The sequence below is a fragment of the Saccopteryx leptura genome, chromosome X (assembly GCF_036850995.1).
Source record: "Saccopteryx leptura isolate mSacLep1 chromosome X, mSacLep1_pri_phased_curated, whole genome shotgun sequence".
Taxonomy (NCBI): Eukaryota; Metazoa; Chordata; class Mammalia; order Chiroptera; family Emballonuridae; genus Saccopteryx; species Saccopteryx leptura.
In genome coordinates, this window is record NC_089516.1 from 82,013,284 (window position 1) to 82,025,816 (window position 12,533).

At 43.3% G+C, this 12,533-nt stretch overlaps 1 protein-coding gene and 1 pseudogene across 1 annotated transcript in view; both read left to right on the plus strand.

Moving 5' to 3' along the window:
• Nucleotides 1-1,086: 1,086 nt before the first annotated feature.
• LOC136386394 (keratin, type I cytoskeletal 18 pseudogene) lies at nucleotides 1,087-2,362 on the plus strand (annotated as a pseudogene).
• Nucleotides 2,363-5,959: 3,597 nt separating this feature from the next.
• Nucleotides 5,960-12,533, plus strand: part of BTK (Bruton tyrosine kinase) — a 35,051-nt gene continuing 28,477 nt past the window's right edge. Inside the window, exon 1 of the mRNA XM_066356099.1 lies at nucleotides 5,960-6,084. The gene's annotated coding sequence lies outside the window, so the exon portion shown is untranslated. The remainder of the gene's footprint in view (nucleotides 6,085-12,533) is intronic.

A 12,533-nucleotide genomic window follows, 5' to 3' on the forward strand; every position in this document is an offset into this window, starting at 1 on the left:
TATTGATTACAACTAAAAGCTACTATTACTGAAGCCAAATTTCTAACTTTTGGGTTCCCCTACTATCCCCTCTGTTAGTTTTAACTATCTTCTACCTATAAGATTCTATCATTGAGCATTGGTACCTTTTATTAAAAGGATCAATGTGGTGTTTTGCCATTGGAAAATAAGTTCCTAACTGGGCAATGAAAAAGAAGTATGTATTTCTCCACTTTTAATCCAATCTTAGTGATTTCCCTGCTTTGCTTTCTCCCACCTCCTTAATGTATCACCAACAGATTTCATGTACCTTCTTTACGTTCTCTCCTTTGATTCCAAATGCATAAAAGGAAATGCAAAGCTGCCATTCTCTGGAGAGCATTTGCTCAATCCAGTGACATCCTGCTTCTGGGCATGTCCTCAAAATTGAAGCTCAGATAAATTCTTAAAAAACTTTCCTATAGGTTTGGACATTCTTTTGATGACACCTGGCCGAAGGCATGTGCTAAGTTTCAAAAGAGTGAGTCTAGTACAGAAAGACTTCAGGGTACTTAAAATGGATTGTCTCATAAAATTCTGACAGTAGCTTTAAAAGATAGGTAGTACTATTACTCTCATCTTACAGATAAGAAAATGAGGCCATAGCCTTTAAAAATTATTTATTGAGGTGACATTGGTTCACAAACCATAGGCTTTTTTTTTTTTTTTTTTACAAAGACAAAGAGAGAGTCAGAGAGAGGGATAGACAGACAGGAACAGAGAGAGATGAGGAGCATCAATCATCAGTCTCTCGTTGCATTTTGCAACACCTTAGTTGTTCATTGATTGCTCTCTCACATGTGCCTTGACTGTGGGCCCTCAGCACACCGAGTAACCCCCCGCTCAAGCCAGCGACCCTGGGTCCAAGCTGGAGAGATCTTGCTCAAACCAGATGAGCCTGCGCTCAAGCCAGCAACCTTGGGGTCTCGAACCTGGGTCCTCTGCATCCCAGTCCGACGCTCCATCCACTGCGCCACCGCCTGGTCAGGCACCATAGGCTATTTTTAAAAAGTGCCAGATTGCTGCTTGAATTTGAGTCTTGACTTCTCGCCTTCTTCCCTGAACAGCATGAGCTTTAGCACCAGCTCCAGCTTCTCCACAAACTACAGGACACTGAACTCAGTGCAGTCACCCACCCACTGGACCCAGGCATCCAGCAGTGTGGCCAATGTCTATGCAGGTGCTGGGGGCTCAGGCTTTCCGGATCTCCATGTTCCACTCCATCAGCAATCAGGGTGGCCGAGGGTCAGGGCCCTAGTTGTGGGAATAGTTGGGGGTCTGGTGGGCATAGGAGGCATTCAGAATGAGAAAGAGATTATGCAATGACTGAATGATCACCTGGCCTCCCACCTGGAGAGGGCGAGGAGCCTGGAGGCTGATAATTGGAGACTGGAGAACAAAATCCTGGAACACCTGGAAAAGAAGGAACCCCAGGTCAGAGACTAGGGACATTATTTCAAGACCATTGCGGCTCTGAAGGCTCAGATATTTGCGAGCTCTGTGGACAATGCCCACATCATTCTACAGATTGACAGTGCTCCTCATTCTGCTGATTACTTTTGACCCAAATATGAAATGGAGCTGGCCATGCACCAGTCTGTGGAGAGTGACATTAAGGGGCTCTAAAAGGTCATTGATGACCCCAGTATCACTCAACTGCAACTGAAAACAGAGATCAAGGCTCTCAAGGAAGAACTGCTCTTCATGAAGAACCACGAGGAGGAAGTAAATGGTCTACAAAACCAGATTGCCAACTCTGGGTTGACCATGCAGTTAGATGCCCCCAAATGTTGGGATCTCAGCAAGATCTGGGAAGACATCTGGATCCAGAATGACGAGCCAACTTCGAAGAAACCAGAGGAGCTAGACAAGAACTGACCCCAGAAGACTGAAGAGAGCACCACAGTGGTTGTCTTGCTGACCACTGAGATAACACTCACAGATCTAAGATGTATAGTTCAGTCTCTTAACATTGACCTGAATCCCATGAGAAATATGCAGGCCAGTTTAAAGAACATCCTGAGGGAGATGGAGTTGCACTATGCTATGCAGATGGAACAGCCCAACAGGATCCTGCTGCACCTAGCATGGGAGCTGGCCCAGACCAGGCAGAAGGGCAGCACTAGGCCCAGGAGTACAAGACCCTGCTGAACACTTAAGTCAAGCTGGAGGCTGAGATAGCCACTTACCACTGCCTGCTGAAAGAAAGGGAGGACTTCAACCTTTGTGGTGCCCTGGACAAAAGCCACTCCATACAATCCACCCAAAAGACCACCACCCACAGGACTGTGTACGGCAAAGGAGTTGTGTAAAGGTCAACGACACCAAAGTTCTGAGGAGTTGAAGGCAACAGAAGTGGAGCAGCCCTTGAGGGGGCAAGACACCAATAATAATTTCAGAGATCACTGAACATTTTAAAACATTGCCAAATATTAACTTATGTAGTAGAACCGGGATACAAACACAGGTGATTTGACTCCAGAGCCTGGGTTCCCTTACCATGCATTATACAATAGGAGTATTGTGGCCTGCTAACTATAACAGCTAATCATTATTGAGCATTTGTTATATGCCAGGCATTTTCTTAACCGCCTTATATACTACTTCTTTTCGTTCTAACAACCCATTACAGTTTTTACCATTATTAGTATTTAACAGGTGAAGAAACTAAGGCACACGAGACATTAAATGTGCTTACCCAATGTTGCACAGATGGTTATTTTGTAGAGCTGGAATTTGATTCCAGATAGTCTAATAACACAGTCTTGCACTTAACCACAACATCACATGGGGGAAGCCGGAGCGTCTGCAGGGTAGAGGAGGTTAAGGAGAGAGAATTGGGCAGATACGTAAGAGGGGGTACCAGTAGATTAGGGGCTAAGAAACTATGAAGTCTTAGGGTCTCCTGCTTGCATAACCCTCCAGGAATATCCATGAGTCCTGAGCTTACTCTCTGATCATCCCATCCCTTTTTTGTTGGATGGTCTCTGGGACAATAAAAACATTACTACTACATTTCTTAAAAGTTTCTTTGCCAAACAGCCAATCAGTAGTCTCACAACATTTTCTTCTCTCAAGGTTCTTAGGCATTCTTACTGGACTTTAAGGAGTTTCTAGAAGTTTAGATGTTAATAACATGGAAATATGAAGACAGTGAACATGGCTTCTGTTAGTTCTTTCTATGACACCTTATGTTGACATGGCCTTTGGTTTCCATTTCCTTCACCAGTCCTGGTCTCTGTTTTAGACATGCTCCTGCTCATTAATTTTTCCTAAGGTGAGCCTGACCAGGCAGTGGCTCAGTGGATAGAGCATCGGACTGGGATGCAGAGGACCCAGGTTCGAGACCCCGAGGTCGCCAGCTTAAGAGCGGGTTCATCTGGTTTGAGCAAAGCTCACCAGCTTGGACCCAAGGTTGCTGGCTCGAGCAAGGGGTTACTCAGTCTGCTGAAGGCCCACGGTCAAGGCACATATGAGAAAGCAATCAATGAACAACTAAGGTGTCACAATGCTCAACAAAAAACTAATGATTGATGCTTCTCATCTCTCCATTCCTGTCTGTCTGTCCCTGTCTGTCCCTCTCTCTGACTCTCTCCCTGTCCCTGTAAAAAAAAATTGCCTAAGGTGAGGCACTCAAAACTGAATACAGGACTCTAGACATGGCCTGATCTTGCAGAGTAGGTGGCCTGTTCACCTGTCTAAATATTTTACTTCTGCAAGGAAGCCTAATATACCTTGTATTTCTGGCAACCATGTTACTGACATGACATTTCTCTCAATTACTGTCAGAAAACCTCTGAATCATTTTCACAAGTGCTACTGCTGCTCTACTTTGACCTGGGTCATTTGAAGTTCAATGTTAGTGTCCAATTATGAGAGGTGACCCTTAGCCTTGGTAAAATACACTTTGTTGAATTTGGCTTATTACATCAGGTGATCAAGGTCTTTTGGGAAACAGTTCACTTTGGTTCTCTCATCCCATCTAGCTCACAACAGCCTCCCACCATTCACTGATTAGCTAGGCTGCTTTCTATTGATTCCTCACTAAAAGATCATTAATAATAATGTTGAACATGATAGCATGAAGCACAGAGCCTTACATTATATTGCAAATCTTTTGAAGCGACACTAAGCTATTTATTTGCACTATCTGGATGTAGTCCTTCTGTTCATTTTGCCAAGAGTGTTAAAGGAGGCCCTGGCCAGTTGGCTCAGTGGTAGAGCGTCAGCCTAGTGTGCGGAGGACCCGGGTTCCATTCCCGGCCAGGGCACACAGGAGAAGCGCCCATTTGCTTCTCCACCCCTCCCACTCTCCTTCCTCTCTGTCTCTCTCTTCCCCTCCCGCAGCCAAGGCTCCATTGGAGCAAAGATGGCCCGGGCGCTGGGGATGGCTCTGTGGCCTCTGCCTCAGGCGCTAGAGTGTCTCTGGTCGCAACATGGCGATGCCCAGGATGGGCAGAGCATCGCCCCCTGGTGGGCAGAGCGTTGCCCCATGGTGGGCGTGCTGGGTGGATCCTGGTCGGGCGCATGCGGGAGTCTGTCTGACTGTCTCTCCTTTTTTCCAGCTTCAGAAAAATGAAAAAAAAAAAAGTGTTAAAGGAGTGGTCTTGGGAAGATAGATGGTAAAGAAACACCTAGGTTTGCTTTCCCCTTTCATTTATCCTGCTCTCCCTTGTCCAGACCCCCTATTGTATGCCTCTCAGTCCAAGTCCTCACCCCAAGATGCACCTTAACAAGGGACAGGACATATCACAACAAGTAGAATCTGACTGAAAAAAAAGGGGGTAAAGACAAATATCTGTCACCAACTCTCAGGCAGGCAACCAGAGCAACTGTTTGGGGGTAACTAGTTGAAAGGGTATAATTTGTCAATAAAATGGGAAGATCACACAACATTTCATCCATCTATCTTATGCAGAGATGAGATATTACTCACTGTACTATCCTACAATTCTTTTTAGCTCCTGTTGCCGTAAAGGTTCTCTGATTGACTTCTAATGGGATCTGTGATCTGCTTTTATGTTAGGATACAGCATTGGGGTAAGTAAACTTGGCAGCACCTGATGTGTCAAGGTGGGCAAGCAGATCAGTCACCAGGGACCCTGCCATCAGCCCAGTCTGCAGCCAGTACTGGCTGAATTTCCTAGGAGATTCCTAGGAGAAGACTGCTGCTAGAACATAGGATAGGAGGTTGCTGAAGATACATTCAGGCTTCAGGTAACACACCTAATCTGTTTTATCGCTTAATAGGACTAATGAGAAAGGTGTAAATTAGGAGTTCATCCCTGAAGCAGAGTGTTTAAAGGAGAAAACCAACATCCACAGAAAATGGGGAAGGTCACAAGTCCTTGGCTTACATTTGGACATTTTTATCTGTAGAAAAAAATGCTTTCTTAGAAAATGACTCAGCAGGGGGAAGTCTTGTCTCTCCTTTTGTCAAGCTCTGTATGTTGGGGTCCCTTCGTGAGCACCCTCACTTCTTCACTATTAAGTTTAACTGTGTGACCCAAGTCTCCTCTGTCTGGAAGGACATGAGACTCTTAGAGGCACTCTTCCCCTTTAGTCCCTTTGTTTTATCTTCATGGATCTGCATTTTCCTCTTTTCTGTAAGTTTCCACTCCCTCTGCTGACCATCCCTACAGTCCTTTAGGTATGTTGTTCCTTGACCTTGAGAAGGTAGGCCTGACAACTTGTTGGCTCAACTCAGCCCCATCTAGAGTCCCAGTAATGTTGAGAAGAGTTTCAGAGGGGACTGAAGATAGAAGTGTCCGAGGTCCCAAGCAAATGAAGGGCGGAGACAGCTGGGGGGTGGTGAATACGGGCAGCAGCAGAGAACCAGATACCATGCTGCTAAGAAGAAGAAAAAAAAAGGCATTGGTTTAAGTCAGGAAACAAAAAAAGGGAACTAAGTGGCTGTGAAAGGGTGGGGTTTGCTCAGACTGTCCTTCCTCTCTGGACTGTAAGAATATGTCTACAGGACCAGTGTCTTCTGAGATCCAGTTGCACCTTCGAAGTCCTGGCATCTCAATGCATCTGGGAAGCTACCTGCATTAAGTCAGGACCGAGGTGGGTCCGGGGTATGGCAGGGGCTGGGTAGCAACAGCAAGTACCTTTTGTGGGACCCCTGAAGGCCAGAGAGAGAACATATCTGGTTCTATAGAGTTGGTTGATGGGGGAAACTGCCTGAGGGGGGAGTGTCATGAGCACAAGGCCCTGGCAGTCCCTTCCAATAACCAGAATAGGCTGGAAGGGTCATTTCTGAGGAGGCTGGTGGGGGAGCAGGAAGTACAAAGTGACATGAGGTGACCATTAAAACAGGTAGCAAATGTTGTAAAGGGGCACCTGTGCAAAACTTGGCTGCAAAGTAATATTGTCGGTGGCAGTAGGATAAAAATAAACCCTTTGGTCAAATATTGTTGAAGACCCAAAAGGTGTACTTGTGTCACTGAGGCCCTTAGAAGAAAAAATTCTAAGAGGTAGATTGTCTGAGAAAACAGTAAAAGCTCCCATGACACAATAGGCCGTTCACCTTTGTAGCTGGGGAAAAACAGCAGCTACCTCAAGGTTTAAGTTACCTTCCTCAAGGTGCATCGGGCCAATGGTGCGAGGATCAGAGCTGGCTTGTTAGAAGGACTGTGTACACCAATCTTGTGGTAATAGTGGGTAAGAGACTGGGACAGAATAAAGCAGCCTCAGCCTCAGCCTTGAGTGTGTGACCAACCCCTGAGGTTTTTTCTAGTACCATTGCCTGCCATGTGCACAGCTCTCTTTTGTCTTCATCAGTTATCCTCTCCTTTCTTCTCTCCTTCTAATCTCCACCCTCCTTCTCCCCTCTTCCTCCTTTCTCTACTCGTATCCCCTCTTTATTCCTTCCTTTATGTTTCATTACCACATCCCCTGGAAGAGAGTCAGTGATTAATAAATAAGTGTTGAATTGCTGTTCTTGCTTTTTTCTTCCCCTGCTCTTTTTCCTTTTTCCTTTCCCCTTCCTTTTCTCATACCTTGCTCATAGGATTGTTGGGATCAGTAAGTGTGTTAAAATATGTACAGTAGTTAAAACAGAGTCTGGCAATAGTAAGTGCTAATATCTCAGTGTTTGCTAGTATTTTCATTCTGCCTGAAACATGTCAGTGTTCCCAGAGGGCCTGCCTAGAGCAAACGGTGTGGCATTTAGAACAAAAAGGATTGCTGGCCCTGACTAAGAAATCCTTGGATGTGCTGCTGGACCTACAAAAAAAAATCCTGTTCTAGTTTCCAGGCCACCCAGCTCTCCGGGTTCCAAATCCTTATCACGTGCTGTGCATTTCCAGAGTCAGGACAACAGCAAAGCCCAGAGGCAGGGGTCTATCAGCTCAGGGGCTGTCCTCTGTGCTTAGTTATGTGCTAGTTCTGCTCCTTTCCTCATTTGCCTGTGAAGCCTCTGAACTAAGGGTGCTACTGCCTTTTTGGAGCTTAAGTTATTTGATAAATCAATGTTACCGTCTGCATAAGCCATAAAATGCAAATACTTTGGAGCCTAAAGAATTTTATGAAAACAGCATTCCTTAGCCCTATCTGCTTTATTCTGACCCCTTTTACATTCAGACTATTTAAGTTTTCTGCTTGTGTTAAAGTCAGGTTCCTGTTGCTTATGTCTAGCGATGTGTTCGTTTAGAATCCTTCTGGTGAGAACTAATACAACTTTCCATTCATTTCTAGGGTCTTGGCACAATTTTAAATTGTCATCACTATGATTTACTATTTCCATTAGAGCAAATTTCCTACAGAGAGTTTCTTTTCAGTGAACTAGATCTATACCAGGAAGTGACTTAGCTATAAGGAGAAGATATGGCTTCTGAAAACCAATTCAGTTTTCTTCCAGAGTCCATAGATATCTGCTGTTTATCACCCAAAGATGCCAAGATCTGATTGCTAACTCCTGGGAATAAGGGAGCTAGAGAATTTTCAGTGACGCCTTGCTCAATAAGAAATTAGAGACAGACCTTGACCTAATTCATTCCAAAGCTGCTTGGTTATGCAAAAGAAGCCATCAGGGGAGGGAGAGAGAGAACTCCTCTGAGGACCTTGAAACAAATGGGCCACGTGTGGCTTTCAGTTTCTATGGAGGTTCATGTGCACCGACTGAGGGTGTTCAGAGAACATTGGAAACACAAGCCTCAATCTCAGGCTTTCCATCTCACCCCCTGAGAGCCATCATCAGATGCCCTTAGGGTTAATTTTGGTCATCTGAACCTCAAGGAGTAGCTCATTTCACTGCCTTGCCTCCCTGAAAAAGAAATGAACTATAGTCCATTAACTCATCCCTAAAAGAAAATTCTAGGGAGACAAGAGAAGTTAAATTTTAGACAAGTTGAAGGTTGGAATATAATGGATTTCAAGATAATTGGCTCAATGAGAAAACAGATTAGTCTACAATGAAAAGAGTAAAAATGATTAGAAATGGAACAGAAAACAGGTAAAAGTAGGGGGGAAAACAGGCTCTTAAAAGCTGCTAATGGGCCTGACCTGTGGTGGCGCAGTGGATAAAGCGTCAACCTGGAATGCTGAGGTCGCCTGTTCAAAACCCTGGGCTTGCCTGGTCAAGGCACATATGGGAGTTGATGCTTCCTGCTCCTCCCTCCCCCTTCTCTCTCTCTCTCTCCTCTCTAAAAATTAATAAAAGTAAAAAAAAAAAAAAAGCTGCTAATGGGGCCTGACCAGGCAGTGGCGCAATGGATAGAGTGTCGGACTGGGATGTGGAAGGACCCAGGTTCGAGACCCCAAGGTTGCCAGCTTGAGCGTGGGCTCATCTGGTTTGAGCAAAAGCTCACCGGCTTGGACCCAAGGTCGCTGGCTCGAGCAAGGGGTTACTCAGTCTGCTGAAGGCCCGCAGTCAAGGCACATATGAGAAAGCAATCAATGAACAACTAAGGTGTTGCAAAGCACAACAAAAAACTAATAATTAATGCTTCTCATCTCTCCATTCCCGTCTGTCTGTCTGTCTGTCTGTCCCTGTCTATCCCTCTCTCTGACTCTCTCTCTGTCTCTGTTAAAAAAAAATTTTTTTTTTAAAGTTGCTAATGGGAATGGAAATTAATACAGTTTTTCTGGAAACTATTTTGTCAATATGCTTCAAAATACAAAATGCTCATACATTTAACTTGGTAAATGGTGCCTATATAGAGATCCTAATATCATGGGAAAATAATCATGAGTAATGTTAAACAAGAACTTTAGACATTTTTGAGAAAAAGTACGTTGAATGGATGGATAGATGAGGGGAAGGATGGGTAGATGGATAGATAAGTAATGTTAATAGAAATAAGTGGCCCTGGCTGGGTAGCTCAGTTGGTTAGAGCATTGTCCCTATACCACAAAATTATGGGCTTGATTCCCAGTCAGGACACATAGAAGAATCAACCAATGAATGCATAAATAAGTGAAACAACAAATTGATCTCTCTCTCTCTCTCTCTCTCTCTCTCTCCCTTCCTCTCTCTCTTCCTATCTCTCTTTCTAAAATCAATAAATAAAATTTTTTAAAAGAAAAAATAAGCAAATTACAAATAGTATTGCGATACGATCTAAAATGTTTTTAAAAATGCACAGAAAAAAATGGAAGATAATATGCCCAAATAATAATGCTTCTGGGCCTGACCAGTGGTGGTGCAGTGAAAGGAGCATCAACCTGGGATGCTGAGGTCCTAGATTTAAAACCCCGAGGTTGCTGGCTTGAGTGTGGGTTCACCAGCTTGAGCATGGAGTCGCTGGTTTGCTGGTTTGAGTGTGGAATCATTGACATGATCCCATGGTCGCTGGCTGGAGCCCAAAGGTCTCTGGCTTGAAGTGCAAGGTCTCTGGGTTGAAGCCCAGGGTTACAGGCTTGAGACAGGGGTCACTGGCTCAGCTGGAGCCCCCAACTCAAGCACGTAGGAGAAGCAATCAATGAATAACTATGTGCTGCAACTACAAGTTGATGCTTCTCATCTCTCTCCCTTTCTCTTCCTCTCCTTCTCTCTCTCTCTCACTCTCTAGCAAAAAAAAAAAAAAAAAAAAGCATCTGGCATCTGGATAGTAAGGTTATAATTGTTGTTTTCTTTTTAATATTCCTGTAATTTAAACATTTTCTATAATGAACATATGCTATTTTTATATCAAAAGAAATATAAATTAAAATGTTTAAATTGGGGAAAACAAACACTGGAGTGGGAGGAAGCCAAAAGGCACATAAGTCTGTAGTGAAGGTGGACACCTCTGCAGTTACCCTCAATCTGATGTTGAGTGTAAATTTTGGATTGGCTTTCCTTTAATCATCACTTGGCCAGAATCAGAAGAAATGATGAATCCCAGAGACCCAAAACTTCCCAAAACCACAGAAGAAAATGGAAAATATTCATGTGAAATGTTAAAGAAGAAACAGAGCCCCAAGACTTCTTGAAAATGACTACAGCAGATGAGAATTACTGTAGTTAGCATGCAGCCACATATAAAAGTCATTTAAAATGGGTGAAAAAAAGGTGAAGAGATTAAGAAAAATATATATATAACATGTAGACACAGACAACAGTATGGTGATAACCAGAGGGAAATGGGGGTGGGAGGAGGTAGAATTGGACAAAGGAGGAAAAATGGTGAGGGAAAGAGACTTGAGTGCAGTGTATAGATGGTGTTTTGTTGAGTTGTACACTTGAAAACTGTATGGTTTTATAAACCAATACCATCCCAGTAAATTCAATAAAAAATAAATGTAAATTGTGTGAACTTGAGCTACCAAATAAATAAATCTTAAAACATTAGACTGAGAAAAAAAACAAGTTGTTGAAGAATATATATAAATGTATATTCACTTATATAAAAATGTAGAACAGCCTGACCAGGCAGTGGTGCAGTGGATAGAGCATCGGACTGGGATGCAGAGGACCCAGCTTCAAAACCCCGAGGTCACCAGCTTGAGCACAGGCTCGAGCACGGGGTCACGGGCTTGAGCACAAGGTCACTGGCTTGAGTGTGGGGTTGCTGGCTTGAACCCAAGGTCGCTGGCTTGAGCACGAGTTCACTAGCTCTACTGTATCACCCCCCAGTCTAGGCATATATGAGAAAGCAATCAATGAACAACTAAGGAGCCGCAACAAAGAATTGATGAGTCTCTCTCTCTTCCTGTCTGTCCCTGTCTCTCTCTCTCTCTCTCTTTCTCTCTCTCTCTCTGTGTCGCTGTTATAAAAATGTAGAGCATATAAACCAATACTAAATATCTTTTATGACTATTTACCTATATAATAATATTATTAAAATGCTATTACACTTAGAAATAACAAACATCAAAGTCAAGATACTGATAACCTCTAAGGAGGAAGCAGACTGTTTGTGGAGAAGGGCACAAGAAGGATTTTCTATGGATAGATAGTATCAAATTTTTTAATTGAATTTATTAGGGTGACATTGGTTTTCCTAACCATACAAGTTTCAAGTGTACAACTCAGCAAAACATTGTCTTCACACTTGTATCACTCCAAGCAAAGTCTCTTTTCATTCCCATTTCCGTCCTTTTGCCCAACTCTGGAAGCAATTATGGCACAATGTTAGGATTCTGTAGAGCTCAGTGGTGAGTACATGAGTATAATGTTATTCTCTGTACTTTTGTCTGTTTTCAATATTTCATAATGTAAAAGAAAGTTCATTGAGTCAGTATTACATTCACAGTAAGCAGTAACAACGCAAGGGACAAAAAAGTGGGCATTCCACCTAACCCCTGAGCTTTTATTCCATCAACCATAAAAAATCCTGAAAAGGAAACAGCAAGTGACTTTAGCAGTTAGGATATCCTTGTGGAAGATTTAAAGAAAAAAATGTAAGAAAACCTGACAGGATTTCCTCCTTTGTCCACTTCTACCTCCTCCCACCCTCATGTCGGAAAAAGTACAGTTGACAGTTAACAAGGACAAATCATCTTTTCCAGTCTGGAGGAATATTGTTGCAAAGGAAAGTGCTCCACAATCCTTTTATTCCCGGTACTTAAACATCATTTCCTCTTTTGCCAAATGTGCCTGGAAGATGAAGAGGGTTCTGTACAACTGCTGTCTGATGATAGCCATGGGAAATGACAGGATACTGAGGTAGATGGCATCACACCTCATTGAAGGCAAAAAAAAAAAAAAATCCCTCTGGGAGGCTATAAGGTACCACAGAAACAGCAAGTCCAGATGGATAAGGTTGGGCAAGCACATCTCCATAAATTTCATTTTCCTCTTCTACTTGTTGTGAGGAATAAATAAAATAACGCATGTAAAATGCCTGACAGGTAAACTGCACTAAAACTGGAGTTCTCTTCCATTTCCATGGGAAGAAAAAGGAATGGCCAGAATCTTGCTGAGCAATCAAGTAACGTTTTAGAGAAGAAATAACGAGAAAGCACCACTTCTTGGATATTCTGGCTAAGTAGTTATTTGAACGGTGGCTGACTAGTTATTTCTAAATGTCATCTCCTAATCATAGGCAGGCTATGAAGTTTTCTGAATTTTGCTCGGGTGTTGTCCTCAA